This window comes from Ambystoma mexicanum, chromosome 4p (genome assembly GCF_040938575.1).
Source record: "Ambystoma mexicanum isolate Mex_15411 chromosome 4p, UKY_AmexF1_1, whole genome shotgun sequence".
NCBI lineage: Eukaryota > Metazoa > Chordata > Amphibia > Caudata > Ambystomatidae > Ambystoma > Ambystoma mexicanum.
In genome coordinates this window covers 71,026,548-71,046,482 of record NC_090927.1, presented here as the reverse complement: position 1 = coordinate 71,046,482, position 19,935 = coordinate 71,026,548, and the positions used below count along the sequence as shown (strand labels likewise).

Sequence of the window (19,935 nt, the reverse complement as noted above, 5' to 3'; positions counted from 1 at the left end):
TTGGTTGCATGTGTGTCCGTATGCTTCCCACGGCCCCCTTGGTCGCCTGTGTGTCCGTATGCTCCCCACGGCCCTCTTGGTCGCCTGTGTCTCCGTATGCTCCCCACACCCCCTTGGTCGTCTGTGTGTCCGTATGCTCCCCATGCTCCCCTTGTTCGCCTGTGTGTCTGTATGCTTCCCACGGCCCCCTTGGTCGCCTGTGTGTCTGTATGCTCCCCACATCCCCTTGGTCACCTGTTTGTCCGTATACTCCCCACGCCCCCTTGGTCGCCTGTGTGTCTGTATGCTCCCCACGCTCCCCTTGTTCGCCTCTGTGTCTGTATGCTTCCCACGGCCCCCTTGGTCGCCTGTGTGTCTGTATGCTTCCCACGGCCCCCTTGGTTGCCTGTGTGTCCGTATGCTCCCCACACCCCCTTGGTCACCTGTGTGTCCGTATGCTCCCCACACCCCCTTGTTCGCCTGTGTGTCCATATGCTTCCCACGGCCCCCTTGGTGGCCTGTGTGTCCATATGCTCCCCACGCCCCCTACCTTCTCCACCTTTGATGTCAGTCTGCACAATCACCCAGAGGCAGACACGCTGCCGCCAACACAAACGGGAAGAAGGAAGGGCGAGGTGTAAGCAACACCTTGCCCTTCCCCACAATGAGGTGCTAGGCACCCAGGATAGGGGGTAACAGGAAATAGGCAGGGGCAAACAGCAGAAAGCACCCAGGGTCGTGATTGCCGTCAGCGCCGCCGGCCGTTGGGCTGGTAGCATAGCCTCCCATACAGGCACAATAAAGACCCAGGGCCAGCCCCTGGGTCCAATATAATGAGCTGATTTTCAGCAGTAAGACAGAGATCAGCTTGGGAACCTGCATGAGGACCCAAGCAAAAAAGAGTACACTGCTTACCCAGAGTCAATCTTCTTTTTCCCAGAACCCTCCCACCCTAGAAAAAGAGAGAGAAGAAAGAGAAAGAAGTCAGGTCCACACTGTCGTGGGACAGGGAAGGTTGCACAGGCCAGAGGGGGCAAGCTCAGGACCCGGTTCCCAAAAGAACAGCAAATTATGGTTACTGTAATTATGATTATGTTTGTTATGACCATAATTGCGCAATAAAATCCCACTGCCTTTTATTGCCAACACTCATCCAATGTTTTGTGTGTATTATCAAGCATACATGCCAACCCTCCCGATTTAGGTGGGAGACTCCCAATTTTTTCATTCAAAACAGTGCTCTTTTTTACTGTCTCTGGCCTAAAATAACAATATCCCCAATGCATTCCTATGGGGAAAATGCATTCTCCCGATTTCGGTGCTGAAATCTCCCTCTCAGGGGATTCGGAATGTTGGCATGCCGGGGGTTGGAAGCAAAATGGGATTTCCCCCAGGGAATGTTTTATTCTGACTGCATATGGGTCCACTGGTTATTTGTGCACTTACTTCCAATCAAAACAGGGCAGTGTAAACAGCTCAATGATTTAGTGTTAAGTAAAGTCTTCATTTAAATTCCGTAACAATCCTGTCAAAACTTTGGCTTTGAAAATATGACTGTCCATTCCATATACAATATTAATATATACTCTAGTGTGAATGCAATAGCTGTGTTTTCAGAATATTTAAAGGCACATTTTACAGTTGCTTTAAAAGGTTTCTAATAAATGAGATGCGCAAGCATTGCATGAAGGTGCGGTACTTCACCTACCACTTTCCCCCACTATTCCCCGGCTTGCTGAGTGTAGTTCACTGCAAGGCCAGTCATAAGATGATAGCCAGGCATCTTCCCTGCTTCACCCTCCACCCCACGTCATTCTGTGCTTTGTAGTGTTCATTAACCCCCGAAACAAAGCAAAATCCACAGGTGCTAAAGGAGGTGCGAGACCCTTTTCATGTAGGAGCCATGCTTTCTCCTGGCAGGGTTAAGTGGGGCCAGTGGGGGGTGGGGAGGAGTTCAGGAAGGGAGTGATACTGAGTCACTGACAGAATGCATTTCTGCTGGGGGGCCGACACGACATTACATAGATGCTGCCTGTCCCTAGAATAAACTAAGGTTTTTTTTTTTTAAAGCAGGCGGCTCGGTTCCGTTGGGTCTTTGGCTTGCACCTCAGGTCGAGCTCCAAGGAGCAATTTCACCCGAGATCATGACTGGAGCCCCGCTTTACTCTCCCACTTCTAGTGTGAGACATTGGTACTGTAAGTGACTCGATTGCTTCTTAGGGCTGTGTGAGTAACAATGCCACATGAGTATAACTTGCACTGCACCACCTATATGGAGTGTCACAGGAGATCTCACAATGTCACGGGCCAGGAGGAGAGTGCAACAAACGCATGTGCTCTATTGCCTACAAAATGATTCGGTCTATTTGGTGGAACGCCTGAATGACCAATTCAAACACCGACTGGGGGCCACCCAAGGCAGTATAATCCTATTAAACAATAGTGGCTTGGTCGCCTTTTTTTTTCTTCCAACATTGCAGTATTAGATTGTGTGAGTCTGTGAGATGTCTGTATGTCTTTTGTGTTGTTCTGTGTTGGAATTTTCAAAATGTAAGACTGTGTTTAGGTATTTTATTTTAAGAAAGGTTAGTAATTGGTTTTGAAATGTCTGATGTTTCAGTATTTATACATGCTTCGGATTACTTTTATTTCCTTACCTATTTAATGTAGAGTGTTATGTTTTTATACTCTATTGAACTTTTGGTGATGTATTTTTTGATTATTTGAAAATCTTGAAAATAAATGAGTAGAGAATGTACCATGAATCTAAACATAGAAGCCATATTAATGACACACATGTTAATGATCTCTAGATGCTCTGGCTGACCTGAAAGAGAAGGGAGTGGGTGAGGTTAGTGGCTGTCAGTTTCTAGGTGGTGTGTGTCAAGCGCACTGGCAGGTGGGGCTGATAAAAAGACATGATGCCCGATTGTCACTGGCACACACTCCATGGATTAATTTCCCAGAGCCGCCCATTAACACTGCCAGAGCATCGTACATGCCAACATTAGCCATTTCATTTGGGAAGTGGTACTGCAGTCCTGCCTTTAACTTTGCATTCTGGGACTTTTAGTCCTGTTTTCCTCAACATAATCCCAGGACTACAAATCCCAGAGCATAAAGTTAAAACCAGGACTGGAATTACAGCTCACGAGTGGAATGGATAATGTGGGTATATGTTAAATGTTAATGTTAAATGTTAAAGGTATTTGTACCGCACACCGTCACCAACGGAATTGGTCCCCAGGCGCTCTGGCGGATCTGTAAATGATAAGAGGGGGTTGGTTAGTAGGGTGAAGAGGGAGTAGGATAGTGAGAGGAGTGGTGTTCTGTTGGCAGCTTCAGCTCGGTGTACACCGGGTGCTGAGCTTTGGTGCATGTATTGGATCGGTGTCAGTCTGCGTGTGCTGTTGCTCCGGCTTATGAGTTCTTGCAGTGTTTTGAAGTGCGTGCGGCTTGTTGTGCGAGAGATGGTTGTGTGAGTTTTTTTGAGTGAGATAAGTATGCAGAGTTTGAGCTTATATTGGTTAGTGGGTTACATGACCTTTAGCATGCTAACATTCACAGTTTTGTCTAAGTGTGGCACTTGTTGGCCTTCACATGTGGGCATGCCTACATTCACAGTCTTTTCTAGGTGCGGCGCAGGCTAGTGTTTAGAAATCTGTCTAGGTGTGGGCATGCTAACATTCCTAACTTAATCTATTTGCGGCGCAGGCTGGTGTTCACGATTCTAAGTGTGGCACCTGCTATCATTCAAGTTTCATCTAGGCGCGGGCATGTTATCCTTCAATCAGTCCTATCTAGACGCGATGCAGGCCAATTGTCCACAATTCTAAGTGTGGCCTGTGCTAGTCTTCACGTTTAGCGTAGGTGCGGGCGTGCTAATATTCAGAGTCCTATCTAGATGCGACGCAGGCCAGTATTCACAGTTCTATCCAAGTGCAGGCATGCTAACATTCAAAGTTCCATCCAGATGCGACTCAGGTCAATATCCACAACTACATCTAAGTGTGGCCATGCTAATATTCACAATTCTATCTAAATGCGTCTGCCGATCTGGATATGGTCCGTCTGGTACGTACGAGTGGGCGAGTCACTAGAGGGCTTTCGTCTGGGTCTAGGTATGGGATCAGTCTCTGGAGCCTTCCTTGAGTGGCTATTTTCCATGATATCTTATCCTCTGTTGAGTGGTTGGTTCTTTGGTTTGAGTGTTTGTCCAAATTGAGAGAGGCCGAGGTTGCACATTCTAGTGCGTCTCTGTTGTGGTTACGCTGCGAAGAGCCATGATTTGAGAAGTTTCCTGAATGCTAGGTGGTTTGTTGTGTTCTGTATATTCTTAAGTAGGTCGTTCCAGGTTTTGGGTGCCTGGTGAGAGAAAGAGGATCCTCCGAGTTTTTTCCTGTTGTAGGGTTTTGGTTCCAAGCGTATGTCGGTGCTTGATCTTAGTTTTCTTGTCGGTTGATGTAGGCGTAGTTTGTCGCTTAGGAATTGTGCGCCTTGTTTGTGTATTGCTCTGTGTGTGATGCACATGGACTTGAACTTTATTCGCTGGTTTAGTGGTAGCCAGTGTAGTATTTTTAGCGCAGGTGTGATGTGTTCCATTCTGGGTAGCTTGAGGAGGAGTCTGGCTGCTGCATTTTGTATGCGTTGCAGTTTTTTTAGAAGTCATTCGGGCATGCCCAGGTATAGGCTATTGGCATAGTCTACTCTGGACATGATCAGAGCGATGATGTTAAGCGTTTTGTTGGCGAACGACAGTAACGGTAGGATCCTTTTTGCTGCTCGCAGGAGGAAGAAACATTTCTTGATTACCGAGTGTACTTGTGGCTCTAGAGTGAGGTTGTTATCCATCAGGACCCCTAGGTTTTTTACAGTTGATGATGGTTCTGGTGTGGTGCCGAGCTCTAATGGCCAGGGGATGTAGTTGATGTCTCCTCCTTTTTTTGAAACGATCATTATCTCTGTTTTGCCTGGGTTGATTTTGAGATGGTTGAGGTTCACCAGTTGAATATGTCGCGGAGGCAATTCTCTAGTGTGGTGTTTTCTTCTCGGGTATCTTGTATGTTGAAGATTATTTGAGTATCGTCGGCGTAGTTGTAGCATGTGAGGCCGTGTTTTTTGATGAGTTTGATTAATAGGTACATGTAGATGTTGAATAGAAGCGGTGAGAAGGATGATCCTTGTGGTACTCCGCACGTGGTGACTCTGGGTTTGGATTTAAAAGGTTTCATCCATAATGTTTCTGTTCTGTTTGTTAGGAAGGTTTTGATCCATAGTAGGGCAGTGTCTGTTATCCCTAGTCCTTCTAATCTCTTTATGAGGATGGCATGGTTGACAGTGTCGAAGGCTGCAGACCGATCAAGGAGAATCAGGGTGGTACTGTTGTCCGAGTCTGCGTTTGTTTTCAGGTCGTCCCATATTGAGAGGAGAGCTGATTCTGTTCCTCTCATGGGTCTGAAACCAACTTGTGCCTGTTCTAGTAGGCAATGCTCTTCTATGAATTCTTGGTTTATTTGGTAGACATACGTTTCTAGCAGTTTGGCTATGTAGGGTATGTTGGAGATAGGTCTGTAGTTGGATAAGTCCTCTACGTTTCCTGTTGTGTCTTTGAGAAGCGGCTTGATGTAGGCTGATTTGAAGGCCTGTGGTACTTTATCTGAGAGTGAGAGGTTGAGAAGGTTCCTGTGGTATTCCATGGGGGCTCCTTGTTTGAGAATTGTTTTGTATATGTCCGGGGGGCAAGGGTCTTCAGGAGAGCCCGATTTATTACTTTGGTTTACCAGTTTGACGAAAGCCTCAACTGATATTTCTGGGAAGTTTCGTAGCTTGTTTGCATGTTCCTCGTCGGTGGGGTTTGAGCTGCGAATGCTTGGTCTGTTTTGTATGGAGTGTTGGATGGAGGTTGTTTTGTTTTTGAAGTGGTCTCCGAGGTCCTCGCAGAGTTTCATCGATGGAATTGGCGTGTTATTGCAGCCCGGTGGGTTTTTTATTTTGTTTATGATTTTGAATAGTTCTTTTTGAGCATTTGATGCTCTGAAGATTCAGTTGTCGTAATGTTTCCTCTTCGCTTTTTGTATTTCCTTTTTATATGAGCGGATCTGTTGTAGGAATTTCAATTTGTTTGCGGCGGTGTTGTTGGTCCTCCATTCAGATTCTAGTTTTCATTTTTTTCTTTTCATGGCGTTGAGTAGCGGGGCGAACCATTTTGCTGTAGTTTTCTTACGTGATGGTGTGAAGGGCTTTTCTTTGGCAATGTCGTCTAGGGTTGTTGCGATCCAGGTATGAAGTAGTGCAACTTTTTTGTCTAGGTCTGCTTCTTCCATGGTTGATGCTTGTGGTTTGCTGAGTTCTAGGAGTTCGGTTTTTTATGGTTCTCCAATTTCTTTTCATCACAATGGGTCGTTTTTCTTGTTGCTTTTTTGTTGCAGCGGCCGTTGTGATTATGAATGGAATGATGAGGTGGTTGCTCCAGAGTATTTGAATTGGGGGTGCCGTGGTGATGAGATCCTTGTTGGCGAAGATTGCGTCAAGTGTGTGTCCTGCTGAGTGGGTTGCTCCTTTGACTAGTTGTTGTAGGTTCATGCCTGCTAGTTGGGCGGTTAAGGATTTTTGTGTAGTTGTGGTTTCTTCGTCAAACCAGATGTTGAAATCTCCGAGGATGATCAGATGGTTGCATTTGATGGCTAGGATGGTGATTGCTTCCGTGAAAGCGTCTATGAAAGTCGCATCGTAGGTTGGTGGTCTGTATATCAGGATGAATTTCAGGTTAGTTTTGGGATTTACTGAAAGTCGTAGTATTAAAGATTTGCATTTCTCGATATTTAGTGGCTCTTCCATTTTGATGGCCAGTTCCTTGTGGATGATCGCTAGTCCCCCCCCCCCCTTTTGGATTTTCTGTTTGTTTGGATGCATTTGAAGTTTTCAGGCAGGCAGTTGTTGAGGGTGATCTTGTAGTTGTCGTCTAGCCATGTTTCGGTTACAAATAGAATGTCTATGCCTCCTTCTGACAGGAGGTCGTATATTTCAGTTGAATGTTTGGACATTGACCTGGCGTTTATTAGGTTACAGTGGATTTTCTGGGTGAGATTTTGTTTTGAGGTTATTGGTTGCTCAAGTTTGTGATTGTCTGTTCGTGGTGTTTCTGCGTTGATGTTGGTAGGATGAAGAACGGCGACGGCTGCTTCTTCATTGAAGCGGTCCAATAGGTTGATAACAGGGCTGGTTAGTCTTGGTGTTTCTGCTGTGATGGTGCTCAGATGCGGATCAGGGGTGGTTTCTTCATTGAGTCCGATTGTTGGGTGGGGGGTAGAATTGTTGGTTGTTGGTGCTTCGCCGTATTGTGCAGGATGTAGTGGAAATCGATGTTGCCCCTCTGTTCTTGTGATGTAAGGTGTAATGGGTTCGGAGCCCTCCCATTCTCTTGTTGAGTGCTCCCATCTTTTTTCGCGTGTTTCAGGAAATTCTTTGCATGTTCCGAGGTTTCCTTGTTGGGGTGTCGGTGTACCGTGGTTGTTTGCGAGGTAAGGTGTGAGGTATAAGGATTTTTCTCTTGTAGATTTTGTTCCGGTTATGGCTGCGTTAGGCGTGTTTCCTTCCAGTGGGGCTGCTTCTTGTGGGTTCTGTCGGTGTTGTGTGTTCGCGTCTCTTGTTGCACGGTCTTGTTCTGCATTAAATGCATGTCCCAGTACTATATATATATATACACACACACACACACACATTCATTCATATTCTCCCCCCCCCCAATACCTGCATAACCGGCAGAATTTTAAGCATTTCGGTGGCCAATCAAGTGGAGAATATGACGGGACCGGAAACGGCGCGAAATGTTTGTGCCCACTGCCTGCACCACTATAATAATAGTGCTTTTAATCCATGTCATTGGTTTGAAAGCAGTATTATTACGGCGGCGGTGCCACGTTCATTTTACTTACCATAGCACTGAAAATCATTCATTCAATGCTATAGTAAGCAAACTGAAGGCGCTGCCGCCAAAATAATGCTGCTTTCAATCCAATGACATGGATTGAAAGCAGTATTATTTCGGTGGCGGCTCCGCCTTCATTTTGCTTACTATAGCATTCCAGTGATATGGTAAGCAAACTGAAGGCTACAACAACAGAGTTTACCTTTTTGACAGGTGGGCGGAGCCATGTGCAAATGGGCAGTCTTGTGTGGCTGTGGGTGGGGCAGGTATGGGTCATGCATGTCTCTGGTTAAGGTTCTTTAGGTGTCGCCACTGTCTGTACCTGTCTTCTCCATGAGTAGCCTTTGCGAGGTGGCTGTATATGGACCAGAGACGGCAAGGCCCGTTAACCCCGGCTAACAGATATAACGTAAACTCGAACGGGTCCCTGCTGGCGAGCATGCGCAGAACTGTACTTCCGGCAATATTCATAACTAACGGTGGGGTACCTGTACTACAGGGCATGCGCAGAACTTTACTTCCGATAACATTCATAACTAACGGCGATGGGTACCCTTACTACAGGGCATGCGCAGAATTGTACTTCCGGTAACATTCATAACCAGTGGCGGTGGCTACCCGTACTGCAGGGCATGCGCAGAACTGTACTTCCGTCATATTCATAACCAGCGGCGTTCGTATCCCTAATACAGGGCATGCGCACAACTGTACTTCCGGTTAAATTCATAACCAGTGTCTGTTAATTCTCCGTACTACAAGGCATGCGCGAACTGTACTTCCGGTGAAACGTCAGTTTTTGCCGAGTGTCAAAACATCCTATCCTTGCTGATTGAGCACGCGTAGTGTCTCTTCCTCCGTACCAAGATGGCCGCCTCCTGCACGAGGCTCTGGAGGCGCTGGCCGACGTTGTCCCTCTTTTCTGCCAGTGATCTGCGTCATCTGAGCAGGTCTCCTTATATGCGCGTGCCACGTGTCCATTCCCAGAGAGCATTGCGGCGCGCGGCGCGCGGCGAACACGTGGCGAGGCCGGTGCATATCCAAGTAATGAATAACTAACCAGTGTCCCAGGTGGACGGAGGCTCCCAGTGCTGTGCTGCACCGGCTCGCCCCTGCCTACACTCGACCAAACAGGCCGCTGTGGAGAGGGCTTTGCAATCAGGTGGGCAGGATAATACCATGCATTCTCCTAAATTGCGATTCAGGAGAATAGCACCTACACGTTACATTCCATCATTATTTTGCTTTGTTTCTAAGCCTCTTTATTCGCTTCGGCGTCCCTCCCGTGGGGATGCACACGCCTGGCACTGCTCTGTGCTAATTCTGATCGACTTTACTCGCAAAACATGTGCTTATTCACGGCACATGCGGGGAATTACGCGGCCCCAATGGGAATGTTTTTTTGTTTTTATGCAGGAATGCCTCGGTGTGCAGGACAGTGACGGAATGCCTGCAGGACTGCACAGGAATTCCTTTTTGTACAGGAACCTTCGTTGTCTGCAGGAGAGTGTAGTTATCCCTTTCTGTGCAGGAATGACTGTGTGCAGGACAGTTTAGGAAGGCCTTTGTGTGTAGGAATGCTGTTGTATGCAGGACTGTGCAGGAATGGCTTTGTATGTAGGACTGTGCAGGAATGGCTTTGTATGCAGGACTGTGCAGGAATGGCTTTGTATGCAGGACTGTGCAGGACTGGCTTTGTGTGCAGGACAGTGCAGGAATGGCTTTGTGTGCAGGACAGTTTAGGAATGGCTTTGTGTGCAGGAATCTCGTTGTGTGCAGGACAATGCAGGAATGGCTTTGTGTGCAGACAGTGTAGGAATGTCGTTGTGTGAAGGAATGCTTTGTGTGCAGGAATGGCTGTGTGCATGACAGTGTCGGAATGTAGTTTTGCGTAGGAAGGCCTCTGCGTGCAGGACAGTGTTGGAATGCCCTTGTGTGTAGGAATGCTGTTGTATGCAGGGCCGTGCAAGAATGCCTTTGTTTGCAGGACAGTGATTGAATAGCTTTGTGTGCAGACAGTGCAGGAATGTCGTTGTGTGAAGGAATGCCTTTGTGTGCAGGACAGTGCAGGAATGGCTTTGTGTGCAGACAGTGCAGAAATGTTGTGTGTAGGAATGCCTTTGTGTGAAGGACAGTGCAGGAATGCCTTTGTATGCAGGACAGTGCCGCAATACTTTTTGTATGCAGGAAGGCGCGTGACTTATTTTCTACTTCTGATAACGCCCATTGACGAAAGATTCTGACCTCCCTAACCTTGTTTCAGCTGTGTTGGCCAGTCTCTGTGGTCACTCGATTGGTATTTGTGAGAGTTTGGCTGCACCTCAGCCCTTTTCTTCTTTTATTATTCGTTTAAAAAAAAATGAGGTATTGTACACGTTTAAAGTTTGGTCTTAATGACATGAAGCACTCTAGCTTGTTATGTTATCCTGGTGTTTTGCTTGTGTAGGGCCTGCTCCACTTCCTCCCGCCTTTTGTTTTATATGCTGCGGGGCACTGATACTGAATGGGCACTATTCTGTGATACAATGGTCAAGCCTTTTACTGTTTAGCCTTGTAGTGGAGGGAGTTTCAGTTACTGATATTTTATTTAATTTGTAAAGCTCACAAAAAGCAGTACGGAAACGTGATGCTGTTTCAGGTACAAAATGATTGCAGTTCATACAAAATTATTATTACAGTTCATACAGGCAGGTTATTGTCAGTTAGGTTCCAGGTGCAGTTAGGAAAGACGAAGCCCTAAGGAAGTAGGCAGCGGTATGAGTTATGAGAACAGCTGTGTTTTGAGTGCTTTTGGGAACACCCAGTATGATATTTCTGCACGCAGTGCCGGGGGGAGTGCGTTCCATTGTTTGGCTGCTAGGTAGTTGCAGACAGACGGCATGCATGCTAAGGTGCGATTGGTTATCACTTAGTACTTCCACAAACCATCAGAAGAAGAATTGACCTTGTCTGTGGGCTTGCAGGTCCCCAGCTGGGCCAGACCATCTTTGCCTGCTCTTGGTTTTCTTGGAGGAGTCCTTTATCCATGCCGCTTTCTCCATCTGAGGGCCTGGAAAATAGGATCTGCTTCCGCAGCGCTTGCTCATGAGTGCTGTTCACTTACTGCCTCCATGCACAGCAGTGTTCTTCTTCAGGTGGCTAATTGAGGGAGTGTCTTCAAGGGAATCTATCAGAGAGGAGCCTGGGCATGCCAGTGCATATGGTGTCCGCGCTAGAGCAGTGAAGCAAGTTGGTACTCCTGTTAAGGGTGAGGGCTCAGCCCTGGTGGCATTGGGGAGTAGGTTGCTGCACGACCCACCAGATGGCTCGGTGACGTAAACACCTGCTGCTGGGATCCTGACGTACATGGGGTTGTCCTCTGGGGATTGATACACTGAGTACCATGAAGTTGTATGCAATGAACACCTTTATTTTTCAGTACCAAATAAAACCTGCTGAAGCAGCACCAGTGTACGCTGTGATGCGTATTGTGATTCTGCTCTTGTAGCACCCGTGTACGCTGTGATGCGTATTATGATCCTGCTCTTGTAGCAGCATTGTTCGTTGTGACTCCTATTATGATCCTGCTCTGGCAGCACCATTTTCTTCCTTGACTCCTATTATGAACCCTGCTCTGGCAGCACCAGTGCACGCTAGGACTCCTATTATGATCCTGCCCTGGCAGCACCAGTGTACTTTGTGACTCCTATTATGAACCCTGTTCTGGCAGCGCCAGTGCACGCTGAGACTCCTATTATGATCCTGCTCTGGCAGCACCAGTGTACAGTGTGACTCCTATTATGATCCCTGTTCTGGCAGCACCAGTGCACGCTGAGACGTCTATTATGATCCTACTCCCTTTCTGTTCGTTTGTTTGGTCAATTACGACCCTAACCAGGAGAAATGCTTGATTAGAGTTTCTCAAGTCCTCCTGAAGCAGGTGGCGTGCTAATTCTCAATTCCTGATCAGTGATCTGAGCATTTCCAAATCAGTATTATATTATTTAAATGTTTTCATGCCATATACGTGCCTCGGTATGGCTTAGTCCAGGGCTCTTTTACCTTTGGCTTTCCAGATGTTTTGGACTACAAATTCCACCAGTCCTAACCAGCATAGTGAACAGTGAGGGATCATGGGAGTCTCAGTCCAAAACATCTGGACAGCTGCCGGTTGCAGACCACTGGCTTAGTCCGTGCTTAATTTAGGCATTCTAAAATGGCTGAAGGTTTAGTCAGACGGGCCTTTCATGTTGATTTTAGGGGGGCTGTGCCTTTTCAGAAACACCCCTTCAATTTATTCTCAGGTTCGTTCTTTAGTACTTGGACTAGCAGGAACCTCATGATGCAGCCTTCAAGCCCCATTTGGTGGAGTGGACGCTATGGTGATATGTGGATAGCTGTGTTCAGATCAGCTCAAGACTCTTAGGCTTATGGTGTACCTTGCCCTTGTTACTGCAGGGTATGTTATATAACAATAACATCTTTTTTGGTTTGATGGTGGAAGTTGGGTTCCTTTGGGGACTCTTCCACCTCGTTGGTACACATTCTTAGAATCCACAAGTGTTCCTGGCATGCTGTATTTCACCATTTTGTTCTATTTGAAAGGCATGGTGCAAGGATCCTTACTATGCAGGGTGCCTGCTGCGATGAGTCGCAGGATTCAGCCACTTCTCTCAAGGGGGAAGCCTTTCCCTGTGAGGCTAGGCAGGTAAGTCTACTAAGCAATACCAACCATAGGGAGAGAGGCAAGCAGGACCTCAATGGGAGAGACTCCACAGCCCTCCATCCCCCTTGGGGACAAGGACACCCGTTCTGCAGAGGAACTCCCAGAGTTACTCATTCAAAACCCACCAGTAACGACTAAGTTTCAGTCAAGAAGATCAAACTACTGTGTGTTTCTGTGCTATAAAACCACTGATACATCATGAAGAAATATATTCCATTAATACTGTGAAGAAGAAGAATGCTAGAGTAATAGTGAGTGAGTGATACAGAACACTCAAACAAAGGAGGATGACATAGATACTATGCTGGGGAAGGCCCAGCTACATGTCATAAAAAGAGATGGAGGCGCCCTCAACGAAGAGAGAGAAACCTGGGAGTTTCAAACCTGCGTTACAGAGGGAGAGGCTTGGACGATGCCTGTTAGCGTTACCGACGAAACTGACAGAACCCCCGGAGGTCCTGCATGCCGATCTGGCAGACAGCTGGCGTAGGAGGCTCCCACAAGGGGATCTGAAAGCAGGAAACATTGGGGAAAGGTAACCACAAAGAAGTGAATATTGCGTGAGTGGTGGAATGACCGAGAGACAGTGGGCTGTGCAGTCCTGCAACAACGCCAAGACCACGGAGCCTCTGTCATTGCAAAAAATGAGGCAGAGGAAGGAAGCAAACCGGAGAGCGACCAGAAGCTAACCTGACCAAGAAAGAAGAGTTTCCTGTCCTACCGGCAGGCACAGTGATGCTAACCCCAAGACAAGAAGCTAACTAGGACAGCGGGAGACCCGTAAGGGATAACAAACATAACGAGTGCATGAATCCTACTCGTCCCAGTAGTTATGAAGAGAGGAAATTAATTGCGAATCATTTCTGGCACAATCATACTTGTCCCAGTAATATTGAAAAGTGGAAAACAAGTGTGAATCATTACTGGTACAATCCTACTTGTCCTAGTGATATTGACGAGTGCAACTTAACTGAGAATCATTTCTGGAACCGCAATACTTGTCCTAGTAAAATGGGTGAGTATGAATAAAGTGAGAAACCTTCAGACAGTGTAGTGAACTGTCCTAATCAGAAAAGGGAGTCAAGAAAAAAATGTAAAGCGATTAAGCCAAGAAAGAGTATGAACATTAGAAGGGAACAGCAAAGTGTCAAGGACACATTGGAAAAGCTGAAGAGTCCCATCTTTTAACTGTATGAACTTATCAAAGTAGTTGCTAAGAAACACCTGTAATTCACCTATTAAAGTGACTTTGCTGAGAAGCGGAACACAGGAGAAGAGAGTCATTCTCAGCGATTTTCAGTGAGCACATTTTATTGATGTGTTAAGTTGGTCTATGACCTTGTTTTGCAAGAACGTGAATTTCTCCAGGTATTTGGTTTTGATCTGTCCCCTTAAACTGAGAAGTTGACTCCAGCAGTTGTAACTAAGGGGTTTGGGGGTGTAAAGAGACCAGGGGAATACATTCAAGCCTTGCAGTATAGGATAAGGGCCTCTGAAGAAAGTGGTGATTGGTCCAGGCTGTTGAGTGCGATCAATCGCAACGAAGCACCAGCTTTCAGTCTCTTTATCAGAGAAGAAATGTCCATTTTCTATCTTCTCCTGGAATATACGTGGCCACTGTGGGAAACCGGAGGGTTTTCTCCCATGTAGACCCAGAGAATCCCCTATTCAGGTTGCCAGGGAAGGGCCGTCGCTTTCGGATCCCAGCCCTGGGGGTGGATGAGCGACGGAGGATCACCTGGGTAGAAGAACCTGGGGTTGTGCCCATGGGAAGACCCCAGGGGAGACGCGGTATCCCAATGGGCGAGAAGGACGAAATCTCTGAAGCCTTCTTGGGCTATTTTCATTCAAGGTCCATTCCATTCCATGAGCTTTCATCGAGAAAGGGAAATCTAAATTCCTAAAATACTAAGTGAAACGTAAACCAACATCCAGGGATCACTATTATTATAACACCTCGAATAATAGAAAGCGTAATATACCAGACCCTTTTTGTATTAATCCCCGACAGGACCCCACATCGAGCAGTGAGACAGGGAATTCCCCTTTTCTCCATTATACTCTAAAATCCACTCCCTCTACTTATAGGGAATATTTCCAATCTCATTCAGTTACCCCCTCCCCATCTCCAATTTATACTGGGATGAAGAAGAGGTGACCGAGAGTAGTGAGAAGTACCTGTGAAAACCACCTTAGGAAACACAGGGAAGACTTCTCTCAACTCCCACTAGGTTGTTCCACTAATGGAGACAGGCAGGGTCAGGCATTTAACATTGACTGTTCACTCCTGATTCCACTTGACTCTCATTTCCACTATAAAAGGTGTAGTTTAACACACAGAGTTGAGCAAACTGGGGATGCAGACTAGACCGGGAGAGCCAAGGAGCAGGAAGTTGCAGAGGAAGGTGCCTCGAGAGTCTGCATACGAGTGGAGGGCGAAGCGCTGGTGTGATGTCCTAAATGGGCAGTAGTGTGGTTAAGGAGCTGCATCTCCAGAGAGCCAGAGAAGGGCAAATTGCATCCAGCTGTGTCCAGCCAAATGCTTGTTACCCTGAGCAAGTTACTGAAGCCCATGTAGCTGTGGGGCAGGTGGTGAGACCCTGACCTCAGCCTGATCCCATTGAAGTCCCGCCAGCACCGCAGTGCTCAGGTTAAGAGTCAGAGACCCAGTAGTGTGTGTGTGGCTGAAGCGGGATAAGCCATGCCCCAATGTAGGGAAAATCACGACTTTCTTTTCTTCAACATTCTTTGACCCCTTCAGTGGCGGTTGTAAGAGCAACGGTGCCGGTGCTTCCGTGTCCCCATTCCCGTGCGCGAATGGGGACTTACACTTTCTGCCGCCTCATATCCTGGGTCCTCAGGACTTGTAATGTCCCGGTGGCACCGGGATATCAGGCGGCAGAAAGGTGTTGCGAATTCTGCGGCACACCCCGAATTCATAATGAGGCACATGAACCAATAAATATCACTTGCGTGGGCTGACCATCTTCATAGATGCTCATGCCCGGGCAGGTATTACTGTGGCTTGGGCTAGCCACCTTCATAGATGCTCATGATGCTCTGGCAGGTATTCCTGTGGCTTGGACGTATCTGCTCATGATGCCCAGGCAGGTATTCCTGTGACTTGGGCTGGCCACCTTCATAGATGCCCATTGATGCCCAGGCAGGTATTCCTGTGGCTTGGGCTGGACACCTTCATATCTGCTCATTGATGCACAGGCAGGTATTCCTGTGACTTGGGCTGGCCACCTTCATAGATGCCCATTGATGCCCAGGAAGGTATTCCTGTTGCTTGGGTTGGCCACCTTCATAGATGCTCAGGATGCCCAGGCAGGTATTCCTGTGACTTGGGCTGGCCACCTTCATAGATCCTCATAATGCCCGGGCAGGTATTCCTGTGACTTGGTCTGTATCTGCTCATGATGCCCGGGCAGGTATTCCTGTGACTTGGGCTGGCCACCTTCATAGATCCTCATAATGCCCAGGCGGGTATTCCTGTGACTTGGTCTGTATCTGCTCATGATGCCCAGGCAGGTATTCCTGTGACTTGGGCTGGCCACCTTCATAGATCTTCATAATGCCCGGGCAGGTATTCCTGTGACTTGGTCTGTATCTGCTCATGATGCCCAGGCAGGTATTCCTGTGACTTGGGCTGGCCACCTTCATAGATGCTCATTGATGCTCAGGCAGGTATTCCTGTGACTTGGGCTGGCCACCTTCATAGATCTTCATAATGCCCGGGCGGGTATTCCTGTGACTTGGTCTGTATCTGCTCATGATGCCCAGGCAGGTATTCCTGTGACTTGGGCTGGCCACCTTCATAGATCTTCATAATGCCCGGGCAGGTATTCCTGTGACTTGGTCTGTATCTGCTCATGGTGCCCAGGCAGGTATTCCTGTGACTTGGGCTGGCCACCTTCATAGATGCTCATTGATGCCCAGGCAGGTATTCCTGTGGCTTGGGCTGGCCACCTTCATATCTGCTCATGATGCCCAGGCAGGTATTCCTGTGACTTGGGCTGGCCACCTTCATAGATGCTCATGATGCCCAGGCGGGTATTACTGTGGCTTGGGCTGGCCACCTTCATATATTCTCATGATGCCCAGGCAGGTATTCCTGTGACTTGGGCTGGCCACCTTCATAGATGCTCATGATGCCCAGGCAGGTATTCCTGTGGCTTGGGCTGGCCACCTTCATAGATGCTCATGATGCCCGGGTAGGTATTCCTGTGACTTGGGCTGGGCACCTTCATATCTGCTCATGATGCCATGGCAGGTATTCCTGTGACTTGGGCTGGCCACCTTCATAGATGCTCAGGATGCCCAGGCAGGCATTCCTGTGACTTGGGCTGGCCACCTTCATAGATGCTCAGGATGCCCAGGCAGGTATTCCTGTGGCTTGGGCTGGCCACCTTCATATATGCTTATGCCCAGGCAGGTATTCCTGTGGCTTGGGCTGGCCACCTTCATAGATGCTCATGATGCCCAGGCAGGTGTTACTGTGGCTTGGGCTGGCCACCTTCATATCTGCTCATGATGCCCAGGCAGGTATTCCTGTGACTTGGGCTGGCCACCTTCATAGATGCTCAGGATGCCCAGGCAGGTATTACTGTGGCTTGGGCTGGCCACCTTCATATATTCTCATGGTGCCCAGGCAGGTATTCCTGTGGCTTGGGCTGGACACATTCATAGATGCTCATTGATGCCCAGGCAGGTATTCCTGTGGCTTGGGCTGGCCACATTCATATCTGCCCATTGATGCCCAGGCAGGTATTCCTGGGGCTTGGGCTGGCCACCTTCATAGATGCTCATTGATGCCCAGGCAGGTATTCCTGTGGCTTGGGCTGGCCACCTTCATATATTCTCATGGTGCCCAGGCAGGTATTCCTGTGGCTTGGGCTGGACACATTCATATATGCTCATTGATGCCCAGGCAGGTATTCCTGTGGCTTGGGCTGGCCACCTTCATATCTGCTCATGATGCCCAGGCAGGTATTCCTGAGGCTTGGGCTGGCCACCTTCATATCTGCTCATGATGCCCAGGCAGGTGTTACTGTGGCTTGGGCTGGCCACCTTCATAGATGCTCAGGATGCCCAGGCAGGTATTCCCGTGGCTTGGGCTGGCCACCTTCATAGATGCTCATTGATGCCCAGGCAGGTATTCCCGTGGCTTGGGCTGGCCACCTTCATAGATGCTCATTGATGCCCAGGCAGGTATTCCTGGGGCTTGGGCTGGCCACCTTCATAGATGCCCAGGCAGGTATTCCCGTGGCTTGGGCTGGCCACCTTCATATATTCTCATGGTGCCCAGGCAGGTTTTCCTGTGGCTTGGGCTGGACACCTTCATATATGCTCATTGATGCCCAGGCAGGTATTCCTGTGGCTTGGGCTGGCCACCTTCATATATTCTCATGGTGCCCAGGCAGGTATTCCTGTGGCTTGGGCTGGACACATTCATAGATGCTCATTGATGCCCAGGCAGGTATTCCTGTGGCTTGGGCTGGCCACCTTCATATCTGCTCATGATGCCCAGGCAGGTATTCCTGTGGCTTGGGCTGGCCACCTTCATAGATGCTCATTGATGCCCAGGCAGGTATTCCTGGGGCTTGGGCTGGCCACCTTCATAGATGCTCATTGATGCCCAGGCAGGTATTCCTGTGGCTTGGGCTGGCCACCTTCATATATTCTCATGGTGCCCAGGCAGGTATTCCTGTGGCTTGGGCTGGACACATTCATATATGCTCATGATGCCCGGGCAGGTATTCCTGTGACTTGGGCTGGCCACCTTCATATCTGCTCATGATGCCCAGGCAGGTATTCCTGTGGCTTGGGCTGGCCACCTTCATAGATGCTCATGATGCCCGGGCAGGTATTCCTGTGGCTTGGGCTGGCCACCTTCATAGATGCTCATTGATGCCCAGGCAGGTATTCCTGTGGCTTGGGCTGGCCACCTTCATAGATGCTCATGATGCCCAGGCAGGTATTCCTGTGACTTGGGCTGGCCACCTTCATATATGCTCATGATGCCAGGCAGGTGTTATTGTGGCTTGGGCTGGCCACCTTCATAGATGCTCATGATGCCCAGGCAGGTATTCCCGTGGCTTGGGCTGGCCACCTTCATAGATGCTCATTGATGCCCAGGCAGGTATTCCTGTGGCTTGGGCTGGCCACCTTCATATATGCTCATGATGCCAGGCAGGTGTTACTGTGGCTTGGGCTGGCCACCTTCATAGATGCTCATGATGCCCAGGCAGGTATTCCCGTGGCTTGGGCTGGCCACCTTCATAGATGCTCATTGATGCCCAGGCAGGTATTCCTGTGGCTTGGGCTGGCCACCTTCATAGATGCTCATTGATGCCCAGGCAGGTATTCCTGTGGCTTGGGCTGGCCACCTTCATAGATGCTCATTGATGCCCAGGCAGGTATTCCTGTGGCTTGGGCTGGCCACCTTCATAGATGCTCATGATGCCCAGGCAGGTATTCCTGTGACTTGGGCTGGCCACCTTCATATATGCTCATGATGCCAGGCAGGTGTTACTGTGGCTTGGGCTGGCCACCTTCATATATGCTTATGCCCAGGCAGGTATTCCTGTGGCTTGGGCTGGCCACCTTCATAGATGCTCATGATGCCCAGGCCGGTATTCCTGTGGCTTGGGCTGGACACCTTCATATCTGCTCATGATGCCCAGGCAGGTATTCCTGTGGCTTGGGCTGGACACCTTCATATCTGCTCATGATGCCCGGGCAGGTATTCCTCGGACTTGGGCTAGCCACCTTCATAAATGCTCATGATGCCCAGGCAAGCATTGCTGTGACTTGGTGTGATGCTTATAAAAATGTAATATCTTTACCTCTGTTTGAAATGCATTCTGGGTGCAGCAGTGGACATTTTCCTTAAGCCTCAGTGAAGGCTGCATTTTAATGTGGGCTCTGAATACTGTCTGCATTCATTGAATAACTAGAAAAATATATTGTTCCAGTCTGCAGTATTTCAGGGACTGTTTTGAATAAAGCGCCTGATAACATTGCAAGAGCCGAAAGCAAACTACGTTGTCTTTCGAACTGCCATAAGAAAGAGGTCTCTTGGAGTCTTTCATGTGACATTTCGGCCGAATGCCAGTGGATGCTTCCAACACGTGGACTTTCTGGAAAAATACTATGCTGCATTTGTGGGAGGATTAAATTGGGGAGCACCGGACCAGGAGATCAGATGGAGCTTCGGGGGGAGGATAGACTTTTCGCTTCCTAATTGCCTGTTAAGCACAAATCTCTCTGTTCACCTGGTCTGGAGTTCCCCGGTGCAGATTTTGGCTGAGATGAAGAGTTG

General features: G+C 48.4%; 1 protein-coding gene across 1 annotated transcript in view; it reads left to right on the top strand.

The window, feature by feature from the left end:
* Positions 1 to 8,768: 8,768 nt before the first annotated feature.
* The window catches only part of LOC138453008 (zinc finger protein 420-like), a 98,484-nt gene continuing 87,317 nt past the window's right edge, over positions 8,769 to 19,935 (top strand). The window contains exon 1 of the mRNA XM_069605415.1: positions 8,769 to 9,065. The gene's annotated coding sequence lies outside the window, so the exon portion shown is untranslated. The remainder of the gene's footprint in view (positions 9,066 to 19,935) is intronic.